Raw genomic sequence first — 27,408 nt, forward strand, 5'->3', positions numbered from 1 at the left:
AAAAATATATTTGAAGTATAAAATGCTGTAGCTTCCATAATTCTTTATTAAATATTTAATTAAGTTGCATCATTTCATTACAGCTACTTCATTTTGTCACATTGAGCTTTTGCTGTCAGGAAAACAAACTACAATTTCTTTCACTGCTCCTCAGACAATAAATGGAAAAAATTACTTTTGTCCATAAACAAATCCTTCCCTACAGTATATCGAATCCAACCACAGTTTAAAGCTGTATAGTTGTGAAAATGAGCATTATTTATAATTAGTACTTTAAAAATAAATTTTAAGGTGTTTTAGCATAATTTTGAATAGCCTTCTAATATAAAGCAATTTTAAATTCATGCTGTGTGGTTGTGTGGTTTTTTTTAATCTGGAGCGCTTGACATTTTTGTGTGTTTGGAAATATTAAATCAAATTTAAAACTGGGATTATTAAAATTTATGTTCACAAACACAAAATGTAGCAACAACTTTTTCTGGAGTTTTCCCTTTGGGTTTTGAGAATCATAACCTGTACACTATTGCATGGTTGTAACACCTGCCATGGAGACAGATGGTTCACCAGCCTCTCTAAATCTGATAGAATGGATTAGAGTATAAAAAATGCAACACATGTACTATTGTATGTCGATGCATAGTGTGTGTATTTTTACAGCTGCACACTAAAAAACTAAGGGGACAAAAAAAGCAAGGTCTATGTGAAAATAACATGCTGGGGTTTTTTTCCCTTTCCATATATGTGGAGGATAAATGTGGACAAACAGCTCATTAGCAGCGTGCATGGACTGACATACAACTGCATGCGGTTTGCACTGATGGTGACTGTATCTAACAGGCGTGCTGTGACAGACCCAATGAGTACAGAATGGGAATATGGTTAGATTCTAGTTTCCTGTTTCCCATGCATTTAAAATACATGTTACTTAGTGTGTCATTGTAACAGATGGGTGAGGACTGCAGGGTTTTTTTTTTTGTTGTTGTAATTTTACAGACGAGTTTTTATTTAAAAAGCTAAGAAAATTAATGTTCATTTTAAGAAGTCCAATCTGGTAATCTACTTTTTTTTTTTTTTCTACATGTACTGATAATCAGCCCTTGTAATCACATGAGTATGATCACTTATCTTTAACCCTTTGAAGTGTGATCTTAACTATCTAGCTTCCCCTCCCTGGCTCCCTATTTCACAGTATCACAAAAATATTTCACAATTCCTGGTGTGGTAGGGTCACGTAGAGTGCTTCACCCAAGGCATCAGGAATAGATTACTGCTGAACGCTGTGGTCATGATGGCCAGGGCTGAGCACACATCAACTGTGGTGCATCCCTTGGGATGCAGGACAGGTGGTAGCTGCTGCTGATTCATCAGCATGTGTCAGGCTAGCATGGCACTCGTGCTCCTTTTGCTCAGAATTCAGAGAGGGGTCAGCATGAGAGAGAAGATAAATCTTGTGGTAACAGAGGTTTTGGGGTTTTTTTGTTACTTTTGGACTGAAAGAGAAAAAGCAGCAGTTTCCAGCAGCTAGGCATGCAAGCGAGAGTTAATGGTATCAGCATGGTGTACATTAGCTGCAGCCTTACAAGCACAGATCTATAAGCCTTCAAGTGAACAGGCAGTGACAGCTGCAGACCCCGTGCTCTGTCTTGTGACTAAAATTTTTTATGAATTGTTTCCCTTAAGGCTTCTTAAAGAGCAAACAAGTAATGGTTTAGCTACCATCTTTATGGTTAGCATTTATTAACCAAAAAACCGTAGCCAAATCAGAACCTTTTAAAATACCGTTGGGCCATTTTGTGGTGAATGGGCTAAACTGTCAGTATATGAAAGGCACAATGCTCTGGTACAAGTCCCACTGGAGTGTTAGTTGTTTTGTGCTTTAGATGTTTTAAGTAAAGTAAATTACGTTTAGCTACCTTTTTTCCTGGAAAGATTCCTTCAGCTGGAGCTCCTAGATGGAAAGTTGGGAACCTAGCTTAGGCTCTTAGTAGCAGCACTATGGCTTTATGTTAAGAGCACAGCAGAGAGCAGATGTTCTGACAGATGGCAACGGATATGAACAGAGCCTCCAACCACACCAGAAATCCTCCAGGTTAAGGCAGAAAGAAAACAAATTCTGGAGTACGATGCTTCCCTCAAGGGAGCCCATGTTAACATACAGGAGCTTGGTGGAAATACCTGGAGTTACCTTGTTCTCCCCACCTGCCCCACACTCCTGGCCACAGCCAAAACCATCAGAACAGCATCCCTCTGGCTCACATCCAGTCTGCTTCCTCATGGCCAAGCTTGCTCATCAAACATAACAGGTCAGAAGGGAAAATCAGGAAACTTATTTAATAGAAAATGAATCTTAACCTGTGTTCAAATAAGAAAATAACGTTCTTCATGCATCTGTTAGCTTGTCAGACTTTTTGCTAGCACACAACAATTTCCTGAATGTTATTAGGGTTCAGGCTTCTTTCCAGGTGAAGTATTGTTGTGTTACAGCTGCTGGTTCTCAGCTGCCAACAGCACTTGTGCTTGAGGGTAAGGGCAGGGCTATGCAAGCTGTTGGCAATGGGGTGAGACTTCGTTTTGGCATGTGGTGTCACCCTGCTTTGTAAGCATTAAATGGGTTCTTGGGGAAACAGCCTTTCTACAGGTAAGTACATGGGCAAAACTTAGAAAACTAAGCTGTACCCTCAGACCTACTCTAGTAGCGCTGTAACCATTTAACTTCAGTGGATCAAATACAAATCTTTCACTTTTAATCAGTCACAAGAAGAGATGCAACTCAGACATAGTTTAAGCATGCAACATGTCATAGGTAATATACACTGCTATCTAATTAATTGTTAAATCTTTGTGATTAAGTAAAAAATAAATCACAAAAACAATTGCTGAGGAACAAGTCTGCAGGCTCAGCTCTACAGCTGGTGGTTTTGTGTTGTGTGTATTTTTTTTTAATACATCATCAGCCAAATTCACACTGGATAGATATTGCACCAGAAAGACGTGCAGTGAGAAGGAATATGATCGCCTTAATGTTTATGATAAAAAAACAGATACGACTGCTGTGTTACATAAGGTGCCTTTAGAGTTGGTGCAGTTAGAAACAAACAAAATATTGTTATTTAGATATCATTAGCAAACACATACAAATAGGCGACAAAACAGATCTGTTTTCCATAGTGCCAGGTTTCATTCAAAATGCCTCAGTTGCAAACAGTAGAATAAAGGATAATAAAAGAATCACTATACAAAGATAATGACAGGGTTAAGCATATTCTCCTAAAACAATTAATGCCAACCCTACCCCAAAATGCTTTATAGTACATGTAAGTATTACCAGTAATGAGGCAATTTCTTTACTGAACATGAGATTTAGCATGCTATGTATGTTATGATTCTCCCTTGAATTGTAACTATTCTAATATTTATACAAAAATGCAACATCCAGTCCGTACTTCTGGATACAGAAAAATATTTATGTGCTCAATGAAAAGAGTTGCTCTCAATATATAGCCCATGTAGAGGAAGTTTCCAACACAGCTTTTTCCTACTTCCTTAATGGTTTGGGAACACAAGGCTCAAAATGTGCTTTGAAAAAATGACAGTGGCATAAAGTCTGGTATGAAATTAAGAAAAATGCTCCTTTCTCCAAGTATATGATATTTAATTGTAATGAAATCTGAAAATGTCTAAATTAAGAAGTAAACATGAGTTGTAATACTATACCTGTAAAACGATTAATTCCATTCATTGTCATTAGAAATTATGTAAAATATTTATTAAGGGCTTTGCCTACAGAGGCACAACATAAATAGAGTAAGTCCTGCTGAAATGTGATCAGTTCATGTTACGCAGCTGATAACCTGCTGTGGAAACATCAGAAAAGCCACCCACAGATGACAGTTCAAACTTCTGGATTCAGGCAACTGCACCATTGAGAGGTTTGCTTCATGAACCAACGCTGAGCAACTGCTCTGCCATAGTCATGTGGCGTCCATCAGGCCAATGCAAAAGTGCAAGCAGAACTTGCTTGAAGGGGGGGAAAAAAGGTCAATGTTTAATCCACTCCTTCAAATCCTTGAGCATTTTCAACTGCCATGAGGAGCTTCTCTCGCAAATCTTCAAAAGATTCATAAAGAGGTAAGTCTAGGCGATTAAAGCTGAAATTTAGAAGGAGAAGAATTGTTTAATAGTCCATTGAAAAACACACATGATTTTACTGAAAGAGAAAAGGTGAAATACTGTGGGGGCCTAATAGAGAATGCGTTGTATTGTCCAAATGGGGGCAACCTCCACCATGTCCTTGGCAAGCCCCACTACTGCTCATGTTCCCCATATGCAGCACATGAAACCACCCCTGCCCAGACCAAAGCGAGCTTTCAGAAGTAACTGTGTGCCTGCTTTCCCTTCAGAGCTGGAAGTGGGAATTCGCTAAAAACCACTTGGGAAAGGAAAAAAGCCAACAGAACCCACCACCACATTTAGGTGATTGAAAAAATTTCATCTTTGCCAAAGGCTGCTTTCCCAAGACTTGGCAAAGGTGTTCGGAAGTGATGGGACAGACTCTGCCCTCCGGGGGAAAAAAGAAACATCCGAAAGGAGGTTGTGAAAAGGTCCTGCAAAACCTAACAGATAACTGAAATGTAAAGAGAACGGGTTGATTTTTGGAATGTGTTTTGGTTTGGTTTTGTGGTGTTGTGTTTTAAGGAAAACATTTTAGTACAGAATAGTGATCCAAAGCTAAAGTCTGTTAGAGAGAAGCATGGTCATCAGTTCCCCCCCCTTTCTTGGCAGTAAAGCTATGTCATTTTATGTTTTTATGACTTACCATGTGTGAGCTCTAGGCAATTTATCAGGACTTCCCCATTGCTCTATTGTAAACAGCTGAGGACCATTTGAACCTGGTTGAAAATGAGAATCACATGAAATATAAGTTGCTTGACACTACAGAGACCACCTAACTATTATTTTTAACATTAAATATTTGCATAAACTGTAGGCTAGATTTTTCAACTGGAACCACACCCCTGGTACAAACTCCCTTAATGTAGTTTTAATTAAAGCAAACAGGAATGTGGTTATTTCCAGGCCCAGCTAGTTAGCTTGTTCTGTTTATCTAACCACCTTTGTGTAGAGTATGTGTAAAGCAAAAGAAGTTCAGACATTAACAATTAATAATCAAAGTGTTTGGTTAAACATGTGTTCTGCTCTTCTTACCATGAATATTATTCCTGTTGCCAGCCTTAAACTTCTCCTCTGGGAGCTAGGAGAGCATCTGCACAACAGCCATAGTATACAAACGCCTGTCTGCATCAGTCTGCCAAAGGCTGGCTGTGGCTACATTTCAGTTGTGTCCAGGTTAAATGAACACACAGAAGCTGTGTGGCTGTGCCAGCGGTGAGTATAACCTGCGAGCAGCTGGAAGGAGGCTCACCGTAAAGTTCAGCAAATCCGTTCATAGGCACACGTGATGTCCCAGTAACAAACTGCAGCAATCTAATCCGTTTTTCAGCATCCATCAGTAAAACGGCCTGTTGACAAAGACACACAGTCACTATCTTTTCAGTGCCACAGCCGTAGAGGTCACTGTTAAAAACTGAGTAAAGGATCTATTTGTATTAGGCTGCAATAGGCATGTAACAGAAAAATGTGATACAGGTCACACAGCAGGTTTTCCCTGGTGAACTAGGGAGCATCCCTTCCCAGCTGTCACTGGGCTGCAGCAGTGTGACACTGCCCTGGCAGCTCCCAGCAGCTCCAGATTGGTTCCCCTGCAAGACCTGCCCTGAGGCAGGGGCACAAGGGAGCACTGCCACCGCAAACATACCCTGAAAATGAGACTGATGCAAAAGGCTCGCAGAGAATGAGGTCAGCGCTGTGCTACAGCAGGACCTCCCAGTCAAGCCTGGATGGCTACAAGTACTGCTCCTCATGTAGACCAGCTGTGGCCACGGAGATGATGTAAGAAACCCGGAAGCAAAGTTTGAAGTGCATACACAAAGCTGCGAGATTCCTGTATTTTTAAGAAAAAGACGTCCCTTTGGAAAATCTACAGCTATTATGGGAAGAAGCATTTATGTGTTTTTTCTGGGGACATACAGATGTGCTTTTCATAAAACTATTTTACTTCACAAATACTGCAAGGCACTTCACCTAAAACCAAAGATTCAACCTCGTGTCTTGGGTCTATTTCTAGTATGGTCTCTCTTGAGCACCGCAGTTGTCATTTCCAACATGCACAGATGTATTTTTCAGTAGTTTGCATGAAGAAAAAAAGATTCCCTAACTGACTCCACAAAACAGTACAGAAACTTTCACTTTTAGGAAGTCAGAGAAGCCAGGTGTGGTAAAACAATCTTACCTTCCAAAACCACTGGATAACAGGATGATTTGGGCAGTAACCATTTTTGTAGATCGTATGTTGCCTCCAGTCATTAACATCAACATCGCCAAGGCCACACATCAGTAACTGCACAGGGAAGTAAATTGTTATGGCATTAATTGAAGATGGCATTGGGTTATTGCGTGCACTTCATCAGAAAAACAGGGTTATGCTTTCCCTCTGTCGTCTGACCTTGTGAACAGCTAAGCTGTGCAAATGTAAATGCAAACATAAAGGAGACTTTGAGCTTCTCTTTAGGAGAATTCTCAAAAACATTTCATTTTACTGGAGAAACACCATACACTACAATGTATGTATGCATCGTGACAGCACCTTTTATGTTATTTATTTTGCTAAAAATATGACTGGTATAGGCACAATGGCATTAATTCAGTAAGCTACTTACCTACCTCACTGTTTTGAATAATTTATATGATCAAGAGATTTATTCATCAGGGAGAAAAATCTCATGTCCTACTACAGGCAAAACACCTTTGTCTGCAAATTCACTTTTTGTAAGTGATGACTTATGTTCTAGGCTGATAACACATCCTTCTGCGGTGAACATGACTGATCTGTTGTCTCTGGACAGCAATAAAACTCACCTCTAGTTCATTTTCATCAAAAATTTTAATCAGATCAATAGGAAGAAGTTCTGTGAATCCCTGAAAGAAAGCAAAGTTAAAGTTTGCATACCACATAAAATTAAGTTTTTATCTAACAGGATCTTTGGCTTCAGGGAACCAAAGTAAATGACAGGAGAAGGGTTTTGAGAATGAAAGACTCAGTTACCTGAAGTACAAGTCCCTAATTTAAAAAAATCAATCGCTAAATTACTTCAAGCTCAAATAATTTAAGCTTTAAAGAGAATGACCTTATAAGGGAAAGATTATCTATTTTACTACAAGGTAAAACTGTAAAATCCTAAACCCTAAGTATTCCAGAACTCTTGTGGTTATGCAAAGCTCCCTACTTCCTTAACACAGACACTGACTGAAGTGTAAAAAGTCTGCATAAAAAATAAAAATATTTTCTGGGACAAAAAGGCAGCTAAAGAACCTTACCTCCAAAAACGCATTCATTTGTTTCTGAACTCTGTTCACAAACCTCCACTGGATGACCAGGCTGTAGCAGATAAACAAAACCACATAAGCACACTCATTAGAAGACTGCAAACTAAACATTCAGAGATGTTAGCAACCCTAGTAGTTTCAGTTTCTCACAGCTTCATCCATCTCCCACCCACACTCTGATATTAAGGAAACTGAACAACTTATTAACTGTTCAAATTTATTTTGTGTGACTGATGGAATTGCTGCAAAAACCCCAGTACCTACAAACAAGTTACTGCATGAGTATTTTCACATTAGTGTGCAGCACAGACCCTACACATATACTTCCCATGTTTTCTAGCTAAAACTTTTCAACATCACCAACAATTTTTAATGTGACACTGTCATGTCGTCTGATATTAACCTTTTTGTTCTTACAGAGATTAACTCAAGGATGAACGTGGCAAAAAAGCTTGCCTTGGATTGAAACAGCCTACAAATTCTGCACCTTGCTTTTATTTCTTTCTAAATGAGGCTGTAATCCAGACTCTGGATGATGTATTTACTGTTAGCTTTAGGTACTTAAATGACTAGCCATTTGTTCTTCCAGAGCTCTGAGTAATTAATAATTCCCAATGAAGTCCACAAAATTTGAGAACAGATGTAGTTACATAAACCAACCTACCTATAAATAAATAGACAGATAAATAAGACCTGCACTATCAAAGGAAAAAAATAATGCTTTAGAAATCCAATGCCTTTCCTACTGAAGCATGTTTCACTCCTAATTTGCATAAATATAGCAATTATAATATTGTCTCACCTTTGAAGAGGCACTAATTAAAAATGCCAGCAAGTAGGAGTTAAATTTATTATTTTACATTCTAGTAGGCAGAAAAACTGAGAAAGCTTAATGTTGAATGTAATTTAAAGATCTGGCCAGCTCTTGATAGCAACACTGAAATGATGGATCTGGTCTGTGTAAGCAGCAGAGAAGGGTGACAGGGTGATGGCTGCACTGGAGGGCACGCTCTGAGCCAGGCTCTGCAGAAGCACATTTCCTAGGCGGGGTTTCAGGAAACCCAAGCAGTCAATCTACTTTACTCTATTTTGCCATTATATTGGCCAGCGTTAAATAAACTGAATTTTCAAAGGAAGTGTTACAGCACCGGATACTGGTCATTTGATGATTACTAGAAAATTCCTAGTGTGATTTTCTCATGATGCTTAAATTCAGACAGTTTATCTATTTTCCTTCTTTTCTGCAGTAAGTATTACATTATAAAATAATGCAAACCAACCATCAGATCTTCTATTAGACAATGGTTCTTCATGATCTACCTGATATCCCATAAGCACTACATGTGCATGCGAATGCATTGCTTGAATGTTATGTAAAGACACAGAGGCAAAAATAAACTCCCATTTGTGACTACACCTGCCGTTTGGGGGCAGGGGGAGTGTTGTTTGGCTGGCTTTTTGTTTTGTTTTTAAAGTACAACTAGAATAGTTCTATTGTAATGGAATTACAGGGGAAAATATTTGAAAAATTTTAAGTTGCATTAATCACCTCCAAATGAGAGCATATACATCTTGACTCTAAAGTTACAAAAACAGTGCAACCAGCCATGAAAGAATTACCCAGATGTAAACCTCACTCAGTTCTGAATTCTGGCCTGCATACTTACAAAGTGCTTTTAATTTCTGCACTATGACAGAGATTAAAATAAAGTTTGTAATGTCTAATATTTTGCATCTCAAACCTGAAAAAGATGCACCTGAAAAAATAAAGAGCTGATGGTACAAATATATTACACACAAAGTAATGGAAAAAAACCCCCATAAAAGTAGAAATCTCTTATTGTTCCACCATTACAGCCAAATCACTGTAGCACAGCACTGCAAATGAAATTAACAAACAACTACAAAGTTCTCCTCTTAGAGGAACGCTTAAACATTTACAGGCTTCCCAAATTCTTCCCTGAATGAAGACCATGATGGCAAGCAAATACAAACTTGATAAATTATACAGAAATCCTATTTTCATTCTTTTTTCTAGATCCAGTTTAGTGTTCAAGCTGCACTCATTTGTATTCTGCGACCCAGTAGTTAATGGGAAACCTTGCAAATCCTAGGGTAGAACTTCAACGCTACTCTGGAGATCTGCAAAGCAAAGCTAGTTACCCCAGGCACTAAGGCAACAGACAGAGGCAGGCATGAAAGTGGGCAAAATTGGTATGCCTACTTTAAAATGAAAATAAAATTACAAAGTATACTGCATCCAAGAGAGGCCATTTCTTCTCACTGAGTAATTCAGATGCAGATATTTCTCATTCAGAGCAATCCCATCCCTCCTTGAATGTTCCTCGTGCCTACCTATGGAGAAAATAGGTTCCCTACTATGCCACAGACTGCCCCGATTAGTGTAATTCACAGCACTGTAAAGGTTAAAATTCAAACTTGCTGAGGATCAGGGTATAAACAATGTTAACAATACAATCTTCTTTTAAAAGGATCTCTGATGATCTAGCGTAGTACCAACCACAGTAATTGCAGTAGGGTAGATTATAAGACAAGTACAACTGTGCTTTCTTACACTCAGGATAAATTGCATAAATGTATACATACTCAATGTATTCCCTTTTGTTTTCATTTGTTACCATGATTTCTGACCCATTTGGCTTCAGGTCGACTTGGTATGTCTGAATTTTGAAAGAAGAAAAACAAACCACAACACAACATTATTTCAGGACATATTTCTCACAAAATTCGCTCTCCCTGAGCAGCATTTTACAAGTAGTATCAGAAAATTATCACGCTGTAATAGCTAATGAGACATCAAAACATTCCACATTTAAAGATAGCATCATTAGGAACAAATTATTATATGATCACTTGTAAGACTGAATTTTTGATCATATTCATTAGCAAGTGAGCAAATAATTCCAAAGCAAACTCTTAGTCCCGAACAGCTGGTTCATTTGGGTAAAGAAAACATGTTCCCTTGTAACAAGGGTAGAAATAAGTGTTCCGATTTTTCAGAATGCTTGGGTGTTTGCGGGGGTGGGGAATCCACAGAGAAAATGTTCATAAAAGGGTCAAAAAAGTAAAGTATAAAAACAGATTACAGAAATGGTTAAGCACAGATTTCGTAAGAACAATGTCACCATGGAGTGTAAGACTGAAAAAACCAAATTCATTTACAGTTCACAAGAAACTACAGCAAGTCCAAATAACGTTAGCTATTTGTGAAGAAAGTGATTTATCAGCAGGAACGCACAGAATTAATGCTGGGTAGGTACCACGAAAGCTAAAAGTTGGTGGCTTTTAGCAGTTAGTGCTGACACAAAATTGCTCCCAAACCCTACGCTGAAGCAGCATTTTCCTGACTGCAGCTGCTGGTGTTTGCACACTGCCTGGGTTACCTCCCTGTAAAACACGGGTGCTTGTGAGCGCGCCCCATCTGGGCAGGAGAGAAGGGAAGTCAAGAACTTTGCTGCTTGTAACTCATTACGCTGCTCCTGTCAACTTGCTTCATCAGCTCAAGAGTGTGGTTCCAGTGGAAGCAACCAAGAGGTGACTCTGCGCACCCACGCTCAACCAAGCCTTTTCTTAAAGCTGTTATTGATCTTTAATAATTAAATCAGATGATGTGGTTGAATAAGACAGTAAATTCATTAGCAAATAAACAGAGCTGTGAAAGGAGGACACTGGATAGCTCTTTTCAGGACTGGATTAACGCTGAATGCTTCAACAAGGAGAAAAACAGTACGTCTGTTTGAATAAATGTACCTATTACTGTATAGAAACAAAAAGATGACTATACTATTATGAATAAGTAATTAACAGGGAACCTACAGACCTCTGAAACCTTAGTTTATTCCAGACAGTGCAGAACTAGTAAAGAAAAGGCTTGCTATACTGCCAAATTGAAATAGGATAAAGTCAGAAATATCCCAGACATGAGAGCACAAACAAGGTTTCTTGGTACCTGTTTCTTCCTGCCCACCCGAGGATACCTTCTCTTTAAGAAATGAAAATCAGTATTCCAGAGCCACTAAGAACTTATGAAAAATACAGACCTTTTCTTGCTCTGCTTTTTGAAGATCACTCTCCATCCTTTAGATGTTGAAAATGTCTCCTGTGTATTTCTCAGACTTGTGAGAACTACTGAAACCGTATTTTTGGTTATTAAGTAAGGAAGGGTATTAAGAAGGTAAGATTTATGAAAGGTTTCTTGTGATTCTCTAGCTCCAGAAAAGGTTTTGGTGATAAATGAAGTATAAATAAATACAGAAGCTTATAGCAATGCAAACATCTCTCTGGAATAGACAGAATGTCCTGGTGGAAGCAGTACCATCTCCTGCTCAGGTTCCCAAGGGCACTTCTATACAGCTCCAGTAGTTTAACTGTAGATGAGGCAAAACGATTCCCAACAGTGAGTCGGGGTCCCTTGACTTTGAGCAGTCCCCAGAGTGCTGGCAACAGCTAGTGTGGCACCGGCAGAAACAGCCAATGCAGTCAGTATTTGCTGGCACTTCTGAACTGCTGGAGAGCATCTTGTGTATTTGGACTGAGGAGATGTTTCAGTCTCTAGCTAGAGAAATTCCTCCTCACTATAGCATATCCTTGTACTACTGAGCCTACTCAGGCTTGTCTTCGGTAACATCCGTCGTGCTTATTTTGCATCTCACTGGCAGTGTGACAGAAACACTATTATTTTATTCTGGAATCAGATGCATCTATTGTAAAAGTAAACAAAACCCAAGCCTGCTGGCAATGCCAGAATTAGCTATTTGAGGTATTAAAGAGTTCGGAGAAGAGCAGAAAGTATCTCCAAGTAAGTTATTTATGCTTTGAGTCAGAGAACAAACTTCTGCCAGCAGAAGTGAAAGCTGGCAGTGGAAGGCTATGAATAACTTGAAGCTAAATCATTACAGAACAGAAGATAATGAAAATTACCAACAAACAACCCAGTGTATTACAAAAACCTTTAATCCTGTGGCTTTAATGTTCTCCCTAGTTTTCCATGTAACTGATAACCTTATGTTGCTTCAGGAAAAAAGTAATGAGCACTGAGAAGTCTATCAGAATGTTCCTGACAGTACACTCTGTGTGTGTGTGTTGAAATTTTGAAGTCAGCTTTTAAAAAAGGCACTGTGGTCCACAATACCAGTGGTGCCTGGAGCCAAGATACCTAGGTCTAAGAGTTAAACGAAGTGGAAACACTAAGAAAGGTCATGAAAGCCTAGAAGCAAATTAATTTAAGAGATACAGGTAGGTATTTTTAAGTCCAAATATTGTACAAAACCAGTATGTTTTAGTCACTACACTTCTGCACGCATTACACAATGGTTCAGCTCCATAGCTTGTAAAGAAATTAAAAAAACCCAGTCATGATAGGCAAGGAAGTTCCAAGCTCAGGTAAATAAACTCATTTGTCTTTAAGTCCTCAAATTAAATTTAACACGTATACTTATGTACAAGACATTTATCTGCACGCAAGTTTTCTCCATCAAGAAGCTGACACAAGATCCCTGAAGTTTGTTTTAATAGGATTCTCTGTAAAGACAGGCTGTATCCCAAAGTGTACTATAAGCTGTTGTTACAGCTTCTACTGATAAAATGAGGTACAACTTCAGCTGATGAATTTTACTCCCACCTAATTAATTCTCAAATTGTTAAAAATGTAACTAACATTTTTCACTTGTAACGGAGAAAGTTATCCACAGATTGTGCAACTTCTGAAAATAGGCATGCTTCCTTTTGTGGTGTCATCTGCCTGCATTATATGAAAGACACTATAAACAAAGTACTTCACTGATTACCATTCTACCACTTACTTTGTCCTTTGAGAACATCTTCAACCTATAACAGCCAAAACAGTCCCAGGCTGAGACTGTTTTTGAAGATGAACTGTGTAACACCGTTATTACTCCAAGTATTACTGCAAGTATTCTACCCAGCTTCACATACTGCTTTTTACAAAGATGTCACTGCTCACCGGCAAGCACATATTTTCCTTCTTTGGCAGCCCCAGTCTTAACACAGTTCAGGAAGAAAGAGAGATCAATATTCATAGTCTGCCGGTACTGATCGTTAACATTCAATAGCCCTGATCAAGTTCACAACCATGAGATACTGCTCAGTATTTCATTACTTTCTGGCAATAATCAAAAATAAGAAGGCAAGACAGACTATTAGATAACCTTTACATACCTGTCCAAAGTTTTCCTCATCTATACAAAACATGAGATCCAACTCTGTAGGGTCGTTTTCCAGGATCCACTTCAAAGAGTTGTAGTATTCACTGTCCTACAGCAGATTAAACAAAGTTTGAAAATACGAACAGTAAATATATAGTTTAACTTCAAACTGAACAAATAAAAACATCTGAAATTAGAAATCCAAAGGGACTGGGAAGATGAGAACTCATTTATTTGCACAGCTACTGTAAAGCAGGGCAAGATGGATTACTTTATTCATAACTGTTTTTCTTAGATGCTGTATTTTCAGATTCATGTAACTTTTCTTAATTGACTTGTAATTGAATTATTATATAACACAATAAATTGACTACATATCTATTAGGTAAACATGTATAGTGGTGTGACATAATTGGGTAGAAAATGTCTTGGTAAAACTGTACATTCTCGTCGACACAATTTATATGGCACTTCATTACATCAGTAATGTATAACACCATAACTGACTTCATTGTTGTTACTGAAAGCATTGAAGTTTGCTGAATAAAAGACCCCTCTAATTTCCTGAAAGGGTTGTATCTTCATCGTGTAATATCAGCTTCATAATTAAAGACTGACCCAAGAAAAAAAAAGAAAGAAACAAACTGTATAGCTATCATTAAGTATTTCCAAGCAAGAGTGCAAAAAAATATTTGATTTCATAATAAGGTTAAAACATTATTTACTCATGTACGCTCCATGAGAAGAATGACCTGCCAAAATCTGGTGACTATGATACAGTGGGAGCTGGAGGAGACATTAAGCAGTTGAACCAGCATTTATGTCAGTAACTGAAAATCTGTAAAACTCTACAACATAAGAAAGAATAAACTGCATGTTACTCTTACACAGAGCACACTTGACAAGAGCAAGCACAGCTATTGCAGAGCTAAAAGGAAAAGGTTTCCCAACTACTGGAGGAATACACTACCCTGAACTTCCTTTTAAGAGCCTTCTACGTCGTCTCTCATGAGGTTGGTTTTAGCTTGTACCTGAACTCAAGCCATCTCATCTTTAATCTTCCCTCTGTGCTGGGCTTGAGCATCAGCTGCCTCTGCTGTTGGAGACCGTCTTAGTGCAGCACAGGATGCGAGTGGCCAGGCTCACAGCCAGCCCTGCCCCTGCAGAGGCAACCTGCAGCAATCTTACCCAGATAAACTACTCTGCATAACACAGGAACGCTTTAGGAAGGGGAAAAATAACAGCTCCAAGGTTCTCCAAAGTCCACAGCAGTGGAAAAACTGCAAAGACCTCAAAAGGTTAGAAAGACAAAACCAAGTATCATCCTGCTAACGGAATGGAAACCACTTGTATCTAGCCATTGTACACACCTGCAATGTACTGTATTTCAAAACTGGTATGCTACACACCTAAACTGGGCATCTGTGGGATCCTATTCACTGTTGTTCTTCATTTCACAATACAAAGTTAAGACATTACTAACTTTTCTCCCAGGGAGCGCCAAACACAAAAGTACTTGATTGCAATTAATGCTGAAGGTGTGAAAGTGCAGCGAACAAAACCGGAACAGATATGAGGGCATAAGCTGTGCTGCATTCATTAGGTGTATTTCAGAGAAAATTGTTTATCATTCGGCAGCCCTTCCTCCTTCCAGCACTGTGGGCAACTTCCCCTATCACCAGGCCAGAACTAAGCACTTGCACCCTCCCTCTTCCTGCTCCACAGCATGACAAGGTGGCTGAAGGGCTTGGTGGTGATACTCCTTTTTAACACGGAGAAAGCTGACCCAGTGGAAAACCTGTGAGTATAATGAAGACATTTTCTGTTGCGTTTCTTATTGGCCTATTCACACCTTTTCTCCCTTGTCCCTCTTGCCTCTGTTAGTACACTGGTACTGAAACCACATTCTAGCTGGGAAAATTTGTTCTACTTCAGAAGTATGTACACACCTTTCTAAAGTTACTGCAACTATGATCTTGTGTTTTCCACTATGCGATTTATTGGAATTGATAGCTCATAAATTTCCCTGGAGGAAAACCCCATGTAATTGCTAATGCTGATACAATTTAAGTATTATCTTACCATGACTCCATGTCTTTCAGAGTTATTGGTTTCCCCAGCATCATCTTGTAAAAAGGTCTGATGAAGAGCCGGGGGGGGCAGAGAGGGGGGGCAGAGAGGGGGGAGATGTTACCTCCACTGTTGTGCATTTTCACCCTCCATAAAGATATGGCTGCTGAAGGACAATGTGTGATGGTATTTCCTAGTGTGCCAGCAAGGAAGAAACCTCCTGAAAGTAACAGTGCTGTAATGCTCAAGTTAACACAGCAGGCTCATTTTTTATCTAGGCACATAAAGTCCAATTTTTCAATTACAATAATTATGCCATTAGACAATAACATTAATGGCAGAGAGACACAAAATGGAGCTCAAGGTACTCTAAGCCATCTAAAATCACCATTTAAAAAATGTCAGACAGTGAAAACAGGACAGTGAGCTGCTTCTTCTAATGTGATGCACCACTGCTAAATAAGATTGGTCAGTTTATAATGTTGGCTTGCTTAGTTATTGTGGGATTTCAGTTCAGCAGAAATCACATGTTCTCATTAAATCATTCAGTAACAATTTTACAGATCAAAATACGCTGCAATTGACACCCACACAACTGCTTTGGCTGCAGATTTGCATGGAAATGGCTGATATAAATTTAGCATTTTCCTTTAGAAATAGTGATTATTTAGCAATGCTGATTCTGTAGTTTTAACATGAGTGGAGAAAGGAGCAAAATGTCATATGAAACATATTTGTTAAGAAAGGCACTATAATTCCTGAATCACCATTCACATCAGGAATGCAATTTCCAACAGTTCCAGTTCCATTACTTTCTCCCAGACTTTGTCTCCAGAAATACAAACCCTCTAAAGCATATGAATTATTGATGCATTTCATTTCATAAAAATCCAGCAACAGTAGCACAGCCATAGAGTAATAACTGTAATAACTCACCATCCAATAGCTTCCCATGATATACTGCCAGACCAGCGACCCGACCAATAAATGTGAAATATGACAGATGATCTTCGTTACAAAGACCTGAATTAGGATTAATCTGAAGTGTATAGTTGTCCCTTTTTTTGAGGAAAGAAAAAAATCTAAGTAACCAAGTCTTTAAATAACCTGCCAATCAGATATAATAATAAATAATTTGACCTAGGGCCATTTCCTGTTCATTTTTGCAAGTGTACAACGTAATTTCTCCATGTGTTCCTCAACAGAAGTATCGCAGTTTGTGGGTAGGCTGACCTAAGTCAAACTGTCTGTTATGATCAACAGGATTCCACCTGTGGCAAGTGTAAGGGCTGTGCTAACCTGTTTGAAGGATAAAAGCCTAGTGTCATTGAAAAACAGTGAAATTCCGCCACCAGCTTCAGTGGAATGAGAATTTCACCTAAGCTATCTCTTCTGCCGGGTTTGATTATTCACTCTTTCCAGCCAAATTTCAGGGCTTACAATTTTAGGATTCTTTTTTGCAGTAGTTGCTTTTAGTTCTTGAAATATCTGAACGTACTGAAGAGGAATTAAGTATAGGCCCATGGTCTGACTGTCCTAGGATAAAGCACATTTTCTTACTAGCACCTTAAACTGCACACACTAGAGAATGTCTCTGAAATATGCTTAACCACCAGAATATTGAAAACAGTTGTCAAAGGACTAAGAACTTTTAACTGGGTAACAAAACGTTAAGACTTGTGTGAATGTGTGTGTCACAATAAGACATTAGTGTAAAAGCAGTATTTTTAATTTGCTGCATCTGTGAAGATACAGGGGTTTTAAGTAGATTTTTTTCCTTATTTCTTAAAATTCTTAGCTTTCTGAACCTAAAATGAAATAACATTCTATTTTAAATACCTACAGTGACCTATATCCCATAAGTGGAAATATTTCAAAACAAATGTTTATCCAGCAACCTCTATTATCACAGACATTCTGTAGTAGTCAGTGTTGTGTTTCCCTTCAATGGCAGAATGTGTCTTCTCTGAGACACATATGTGATAAAACTCTCATTATGCAGTCTTTGTTCATCTGCTTTACAATCTATTCAACAGTTATTAGAGAAGATATTGACATAAAACCATCACAACTACTGCCTGCAATTAAGAAATCCATCCTCACTGTAGCTAAGTAGACAATGTGGAACTACATACAGCATATTAAAACAAATGTACTGTAAGAAAAAGACTTGCTCTCTCATTTAAACTAATGGATTGCTCAAAGATTTTAAAACTGGACAATACAAATTTAAACTTATGTAAAGCCACTGTTGTGTGACTGCTGAAATGTAAATGAGAAGCTGTTTTATGAGCTAATTATGAAGGAGCACTGTAATTCTGGACAGCAGGTGTTTCACAATGTAATGGGAGAGCATAAAAAGTCTTTCATCTGACATTAGTCTTTTCACTATTACCAGCCTCAAAAATGGCAGTTTTGCTGCAAGCAGGGCAACAACGAATACTGTCTTAATAATGAAAATGGTTTATGAGATTTCAATGACAAGCTGAAAGTTTGTCTGAAAAGCAAGGAAGAAACGATAATACAGAACAGAGAGATTTGACTGTAAGTGTGCATAGTGATGCACCACGAAGGATGATCTAACTACTTTCCAGTGTAACTTTGCTCTCATGCAAAATCTAACATATATCCCCTTATGAATGGAAGCATTTTAATGGACACTTACGTGGCTGAATATTCAAAGAGACCATAATAAGGGTTAAACATCTCCTTGGACAAGAGAAAAAACCATTCTCTGGCCACCCCTCCATAGTCAAGTCCTTTTTCTGACTCAAATTCAATCCAGAGCCTGGCTTTTAGTACATCAGGTCTCTTCACAGACATGATTCTTCTGTAGGACTCCTCAAAAATATTTTTCTGTGTAGTTTCATTTCAAATCTGTTCGGTATATCAGCCTACGTGAAAGAAGATTATATTATACTTGTTAGTCTCAATAAGTAAGTCTTCAAGCAAATTGTTGACCAGTGGTAATGACAGATAAATCATATGATGTAGAAAGTTTCCCCTTATTTTTGTTTTCCAGTGCTCTCCAAGTCTACTAGGTTGATAGTATATGGTGAACTAGGTAAGCTTTGGTGTAGTGGTGGTTCTGAGGTTTCTATGATATTTGACAAAACAATGAAAGAAAACAAACAACCAAAGAAAGTGCTAATGATGTGACTATGCTCTATTTTAAGGGCATTTTAGCTTAAAATAGAAACAAGTGCACAGGATTTATGCAACCACTTTACTCAGGTATCTATAAAGGCTGGAACAGTTTCACAAGAACACATCTGGCGCATACAGACAACAGAAGCAAACTGCAAAGATGTAAACAAATGAGAATCAGGCCACCAAAATGTTTCAGAAGCTCTGTTTAAACAGGAGGGAGCCAACACCCATTATGATTTAGCCCAGGGAGCTAAATTCAGAAAAGACAGAACTGAAACAAATTAAGAATTTTTAAGACAACAACTGGATGAACACAAAAAAATGACACACAGCCAGGTATAGTTTTCCTGATAAAACTGACTTAAAACAACTGTTTCGGAAGGTTTGCTTTTTTTTCCTGACAACTGAAGTGCTTATTGTATACAATCACTGGCCAAACTCAAGGCGAGAAGTCAAAAGCTATCAATAAACAGGTAAAGACAGTGGCAAGTCCCCCTTCAAACGATAGTTGGTGTTGCTAAGGCTATTTACTGTTAAATTATGAGTTAGTATCACATGCAAGCCAATACTAAACACTCTCTTACATTAAAGATGTTAATGAAAATACTTTTTTTCACACAACAAGAACACTAGAAGCTTGTGCCAGATCCAGCACAACTGTGGGCTCTGCCAGCTTGTTCCAGCTCTGCCTTTCAAAGTTCACTGTCACAGATGAAGGAGAAATATAAATTCTCAAGCCTTTGTAAAAACATACCAATTAGTCGGTTGCAATGAGAACGGGTGAATCACTGCTACCTCCTTGCTGCCTTCATCATTCTCATTTTGCGTTCAAGTAGAAAAATGTAAGTCTTAAAGATCTGTAAATGTTTTTGTTGAGAAATTCATCAAATTCAAACTTCTCTTAATTGTTTGGTTCCTACTTAACCTCTTCAGTCGTAGCACAATCAAGAAAAATGGGCAAGTACGTTAGAGCAAGATACAACCCCATTCTGCATCTATGCTTGGAATAGTAGTGTTCTCCCAGACATAGTGTAATTGATTCCAACATGAAGCAGCACGTTTCTACTCACTGGTTTCTTTAACTTCTTCCGGAATAGTATATTTCTGTTTGAACTCCCTGGAATACGGAACTGCCTATCAGAGAAGAATCATCAAATACAGATTATTCCAGCTGTTCAGCAGTTTGATATTCCAGTATTATTTAAACCAAAAAGAAACTTAAAGACATGCTATCTACATATGTATGCCATAGGTTCATCTAAAGCTCACCACTCATGAAGTACAGCAGCCAAAATTTCCTCATTTCTCAGTGTGTAACTTAAAAGGTATGAAAACTTTCGACCCAGTTCTTCTGGTCCTCTACTTACCCTCATTTGATTTTTTTTCTGCTGTTTAGGAACAGAAAGAGCAAAAGCAATTTTTAACACAGACAAAAATTTGAAATGTGTTGCTGCCATCCATGTGTCTTATTAGGAAATAATGAGCATGCCATATGATAACTGACTTTTAAAAATCACTAGTGTTACCACAGAATATAGATTTGCACAGCTGCTAAACATGTTCGGTGCTACTCAAAACAACACAAAATTAAAAGAATTTTCAAAAATGAACCTAAGAACAAGTTAAGGGGCTCCAGTAAAGTTATGACATTAACAACGAACAGCATTTGCCTTCCAAAAAGCACAGGGAACAATGTAACTACACAGCAGAGTTGACTAGGCAGGGGAATGTCCATGGGTAGAAATTATCTTTTCAGCCCAACATGAATGAAATTAATTCTTAACAGTTATCAAACTATATCAAAACTATTTTGTAAATAACTTATAATGAAAATACACATTTTCATAATGACTTTAATCCAGAAACTGAAAGCATTTCATAAACAAATTAACGTCTTTTGAATCAAGTACAAGTCACTGTGTAATATTTATCTGAATACTCACTCAATGCAACTGCCTGTGAGTTAGATCACATTTTTAAGTAACAGCAACATAACAGAAAAATTTTAGAAGTTCAAAAAAAAAAAAAGATGACACAGTAGAGGTTGGTAGAATTACATTAATCTGCAGAGCTGGAAATTGGTTTCTGGCATATGTAAACAGCCTTAACAAATGCCACAGGTCTCTGTAATATTTACATGGATTTCCAGATACCCAAAAGGCCTCTCAGGACAATTCCATGCACAGACAACTCAAGGTTCGACAAAGGTTCTCACAACCTCTGTCATTCAGGGTTTTGAAGGACATTTCTATTTGAACCCTGCACTTCTCTTTCCTGCTAACATACTGGATAGGTAAGCAAGGATTTGACGCTAAGCTAGAAGATTGCCATGTTTGGTGTTAATCCATAAGCCACCCAGTTGCTGACCATCACAGTAGTCAGTAAGGTGTCAATATTCTTTTCTGCTACTGACTGGTTGCCATCAGACTCCTTTGATTTTGCACCAGATAGGGTATGTGCACAAACACCCAAAGAGACCAAGCCTCTGACGGTACCAAGTACTACCAGACACAAAAGCATTGAAGTGCATCAGCCATCAAGCAGGAGTACAGATAAGAGCCATCCATACTCCCGATCGCCTGGCCGATGACTGCAACCTAAGTTATTCAGCCTTCAGATGAAATGGCCGTAAAACAGTTGTGAATTAAACTAATGTACAGGAACAGGCCGGAAAAATGATACTATGACAGGTACCAGTCTGGCTCTAACAAATAACTGCTAAGAATTTAAGTGAGATTCCTTAATTCTCTGCAATTTTTTTGACAATTAATTTTTTGAGAATTAAGGATCCTTAATTCCCTGGGGTTTGACACCATACACAATATTACTTTAAACAGGGTTTGGGAAGAGCTGGGGGGGCGGAGGGGGGAAGGCTCCCTGGACTCCTTCATATTTTCCAACTACATCCTCACTTTCCTCTGCTCTACTGTTCCTTCAAGATGAAAGGCTAGACCTAGTAAACCAACTAGCTAAACAAGTGACGGGTCATTTCTTGGAAGCAAAGGAATGATCTCAATTTCCACACGACCCTGAAGGCTGAATCACAAATTGGAAAGCTTTGCTTCAAGTTCAGTTTCTGGGTGAGGACTGGGATTTTGGGGGAGGGAAGGTATAGGCTGGTTTTGAAATGGATTCATGACTGGATGTAGGTGAGAGTGGAAGGTGGAAATATTTTGCATGGTCTTTTTCTTGTGGAGACATGAAAAATTAAAAAAACCAAAATCATTTCACTCTGACTTTACTGCAGCCATTAAATAATCTTTCAACATGTTTCCATTGTTTAAATGCAGTGTGAAATGCAATTTAAGTAGTTCTTTGTTTTTGTCATGGCACCAAAAATACTATTTAAAAGCATTAAGATGAATCCTTAATGCTTATATGACTGTAAAATGGATTCGATCTTGCTTTCTCTTTAAAAAAAAACCAAAGCCCCAAACACACACACAACTGGTTTTTCCTTAATGGGATCATGATTGACCCTTGTTACCTTTCCCAGGTAGTCTTTCTCATTTATGCTTAACATTTCTGGAAAAATAAACATTTAAGAATTTGTACAGCATACTGTATATTGGTACCTCAAGCAGTAAGTGCACAATAAATAGGTAAATCACTCCAAAAGCAATTATTTCAAACAAGTGATTATTATTAATCTTATTAATAAAAAAGAACAGTTAGAATTACACCATGCAGTAGTTAATCTGCTGTGTTCTGAGACCCTTAAAAATCCTGAGGGTTTACCCCAAATAAAAAGGTATTCTTGGCACCTGGAAAGATCTTAGGGTTGGAAGTCTGATCACTCAGAATACCAGAAAATGGCATAAACCAGCAGGAAAAGGTCAAAGAATCACCTCATATATTTGATGTTTTGAAAACTGGATATTAAAACAAAAGCACATATTTATTTTTTTAAGCTGATATTCTGAAATCTCTTAGTTTATTTGAAGTAGCTTATATGTCCCTTAAAACTGGTAAGAGTCAATTTTTGTCTTTTTTACACTTTGAATGCACATAGTCACAGCTTGCCCGTATCGAGTGGAAACAACTTTTTATTATCCAGAAATCCAAAAATGAATAGCACAATGTCTCAGCTCAGCAAAGCTCTATTGTCAGTAACGACCCAGGTAACAGGTAAATATGAACATTTCTCCGATACCTAAAAACTTACAACAGAGGATTCAGTACAGAGAAATTAGTCTGAAACGCCCAAGATCTCTGACTTACAATTTGGAGCAGATATAGTGCCCATCACATAGTTTATGTAGAAACACAGTATTTTAACACATTGGAGGAACAAAAGGTAAGATGCAAATACTGTTTATTAACATTGTATATTAATATTGCATATTAATGTTGTTTGTTTTCTATAATTTATTAATAATATTGTTTGTTCCACACTAAGTAATTTATAGTATCAGCAAGTGTGGAGAAAGAAAAAACCTGAAGAATATTTTACACTTATATTAGATGTAATTTATTTAACATCACACTTTTCCCTCAATTCATTTATCCAGATGTCAAGAGTATGCTAAAGATATCACTCCACTACTTTTATCCTGGAATTTCATCATTGCAATAAGCGGTAAATAAACAACAAAAACCCATGCTGAAATACTAAATTTATTGTTCAGCCAGGGATCATGTCAGTAACAGATCACTTTGAAAAACCACATTCATCACCACTTACTGCAGAAAGCTTTGGGTTGCAAGAGGAGAGTGGAACAAATGAGAAATTATGGGTTTCCTTGTGTTACAGAGTGTGAAACACCACTCAGACCATTTCGGTATACAGCTTCTGAATGGATGGAGCTTCACTCAGAAATAACACAACAATATAAAAAATTAAAACTGGCCAAATAAGATTCTCTATCCTTCTGAAGACCCTTCTCTTCCTCCCCACTGAAGCAGAGGTATTCTGTGATTTACTGTCATATCTACTGATCAAAAACGTTTCCTAGACACTCCAAGGCAGAGGTCAACTTCACATGCTAATGGCTGCAAGACAGGAACCACACTGCACCACTGGAAAAACTCCCTGGCTAGGTGGCTTCTGCTAGGAAAGCCTCTGAACCCATTGAATTTGAACCTATTGTCCAACCTGGGAATACTGTGCACAACACTGTACTTCCAAATGCTCCAGTGATTCCTAATTGGCCCACTACTGCTTTGGCCCACTGGCAGCAGGCTGGAAGAGAAAGAGTCCCCAGTGCACTCCAGCCTATGCCTACCAAAACAGGGTCCACAGAGTGGTACGACAGTTTGAATGCCGTGAACAAGGCATCAGTTTTGGGGCATCTTGGCAGTCTGCCACTAGAAGGCAGCTCCCGCTGCCCTTGCACTCACAAAAGCAGGCACCTGAGCATCCCGTGTCCATCAGTAAAAGGCAATGCAAGGCAGAGGTCCTGCTTCCAGGTCTGTTCATCAGGCAGAGTCTGACTGATCTGGAGAACAGGAATGACCTGCTGCTCAGTAATGCCTCCTGCCTGTACCAATGTATGTGAGTCACAGCATTTAATGGAAAAAAACCACACGGCAGTACTTACTGGACCAGTAATTGCTGGGTTCTGCAGTCTGGGGTCTTCCCACTGGGTAATTTTATGTCTGTAAATAACAAAAGAAATTATATTATTACTTCTCTTATTACCACAATGTGAATTTACGTTGGTTTTTTCTCCCTGCAACTGTTTTCCCTACCACTTCCACAACTTAGTATTTCAGGGTTAGAAAAGGCTGCATTCACCCATCTACATCTAAAACCCATCACATCGTTTAGTTGAAAACACTCATTCAAAAATGCAAAACTACAAGAGAATTCAGTGTATTTACACTGCTTTTATTTCAGTGTCTGTTGTACTAGACATGTTCTATTTGAACATGGTCTTGGCTTCAACTCATAGTAGAAATACACAGGCATCATGCCTGAAAGGTAAAGGAACCCTAAACCTTTGTCAAATGACAGACTAAGTTTTTTTTTTGAAATTTTGCATAAAGATAGCCAAAATGTAATACTTTAAAAAAAAGAGTCTGCATTTAAATTGGGAGGGAAAAACATCTCTTTAATAAAAAAACCCCAAAAAACGCACGTCCTAGACACTGATTTCATGAAAAGGTTATAAGGACGGTTAGGGAGGCAAAATTACACAGTTATGGTATAGGAGACCATTTAATTTTGACCAAAGGAGATTTTGGCAGTAATGCAACAGAATCCAGTTCTTTTCATCTACAGTTTTTAAGAGCACCAGGAGGGTGATATGGTAAGGTTATACAGGACCATGGTGAAACTCTCCCTGCCTCCAGACAACTGGTCCTCACAAGATTCTGAACACAACAGAATCACAACAAAATGATGATGTTGCAACAATAAGACAATGTTCCAAAAACCAAATTAGATGCCACCTGCAATAGCAAGGTTTAAGTCATCCACTTCCTGCACTGAAAGGGTAACAATAATATATCTGTTTGTTACATACATACTTTGAGTTATGAACTGTATATTAAGATAGTAGTCCAGATCTTAAGTTTTGTAATTGCTAGGTTTGGGAATAAACACACTATCTTTCAAGAAAATTGTTTTTATGGCTACTATAGGTAAAAGCAAAGAATCAAACCCACTTACATTAAAACACAAGTATTTTCCATGTCTCTACAGTTGGAAAAGCCCTGTAAGTATTGAGCAGCCCAAGGTAGTTTTAGAATGGACTGGGATTTGAAAGGTGACATTCATTGAATGTTAACTGAAGAAACTAAAAAATATCATATGCACATTTCAAGAAAATTGATCTATCAGTTAATTTAGTATTAAAATGCTATCTTATTTCCCTTTATACATTAAGTCTATTTAGTGTTTATCAAAATTACGGAGGAAGGCTGTTAGACTTATAGTTCCAGAAGCCACATGAGATCCACAGACCAGAGCCTGCCATACAGGTGAGATGCCAAATCATGCCCTTTTCATCTTGCTTCAACCTGTTCAGTCAAATTTCCTTCAATGAAGTTTGTTTTATAGCAATTCATCTCTTACACCTACTTGAACCTAACAGCCACAAATCATGGTGGTAATTTTCTATGAAATCAAAGATAATAGAACTGGAAATGACTGCAAGTTTGTCAATTCTTTCTTATTGCCCTACAAACTTAAGAGTGTATGATATTACTGACAAATCTTTGCCTCATTTGCTTTTCAGAGTACTTCATATTATAAATGCTATTCCAGAGCTTAAATGCCCCAACAATTAGAAAGGCCTAACGTGAACCACTGCCTGGAATTGCAGCTCAAGATTCTCTGTCTTATGCAAAGTGGGTATCGATAACATTCATTCCTTTTGCAGCACATTTTTGAAAATCTACCATCTCTCAAGTCTTTGCACAAATACAATACTCTGTAGTTCCCCACAGATGAGGCTCTAGGGGTCTTTGAGGATTCCCTGTTCTCCTCTGTTTCCTCTGTTCCCTTTCCAAGTGGTCCACTATTTTCTAGAAGTTTGGGACCCCATGCTAGATACAGTATTATCATTACCAGTGCTGAAGAGATTAGAAGGATTATTTCAGGTCTTAAATAAGACATCCCTGTTGATACACCACAGGGTGAGTTAACTCATGTCCAGTTGATGAGGTTTTTCATGCCCTTATCAATGAAAACTCTGTTTATTATTCTTATTCTGAGTAACACTTTGCAACTCTTATTGAACAGCATCTTACTTCACACTACAGTGGCAATTTTGCCAGACTCAGTCTGATTTCTCATCCTGTTTGTTAATGGATATATTGAAGAATGGTGGATCCAAGACAGACTTTGAGGGGAACCCACTTAATAAATCCATCCCTCTGTCAGTGAACGACTGATAACTGTTCTGAATATGGTTGGAAAACCTTTGTGTTTTCCTTCATGACACCTTCCAACAGTTAGATCGTATTTTCCTATGAGGCTCCTAGGAAATGCATAAGTATATGCATACTACAATGAGTAAAGAATACTGTTTTATTCATGGATAGTAAATAACATTGACTTAGCTAGCTAAGGACCAATCACAGAGAACTAGAGGCTGTATTTTTGTTAAAAAACTGACTGCTGCGGAAATTAGAACTGTTTACAGTTAAAAACTAAAAATCCTATATTTTCAGGCTACTGTGCTACAAGTAATAACTAATTATTTTAACAGTACTTTGCTTTACTAGTTTACATGGCATGCTTAACAGCAGCTAGCATTGCTCCAGAAGAGGAGGTCTCTGTGCTGGTTGCATTAAATGTTTTTACAGTTTCTGTCAGGGGTGAGAAAAACATTTCAAAAATAGGACAACAGTATTGGTTACTTATGCAGAAGAATTACAGAACGTATCTGGGGAACCAGGACATTATCAGTAGCTCAGTCTGTCAACACTGGCAACATTTATATTGTATTCTAATAATGAAACTGACTACAGTTGTTGCATCTTAACTAACCGATTTAGCAGAGTGACTAAATGATGGCCCAGCTGCATATTTTCGGTGAGCACAGCTGATCACACCCGTGAGTGATTCCAGCGTATGCTCTCAAGTTAGCCATGAAACAAGTGAGGGCCAGCA

At 38.2% G+C, this 27,408-nt stretch overlaps 1 pseudogene; it reads right to left on the reverse strand.

Moving 5' to 3' along the window:
* Positions 1 to 1,072: 1,072 nt before the first annotated feature.
* LOC119140934 lies at positions 1,073 to 25,484 on the reverse strand (annotated as a pseudogene).
* Positions 25,485 to 27,408: the final 1,924 nt, after the last annotated feature.

This window comes from Falco rusticolus, chromosome W (assembly GCF_015220075.1).
Source record: "Falco rusticolus isolate bFalRus1 chromosome W, bFalRus1.pri, whole genome shotgun sequence".
In the NCBI taxonomy this organism is placed as follows: Eukaryota; Metazoa; Chordata; class Aves; order Falconiformes; family Falconidae; genus Falco; species Falco rusticolus.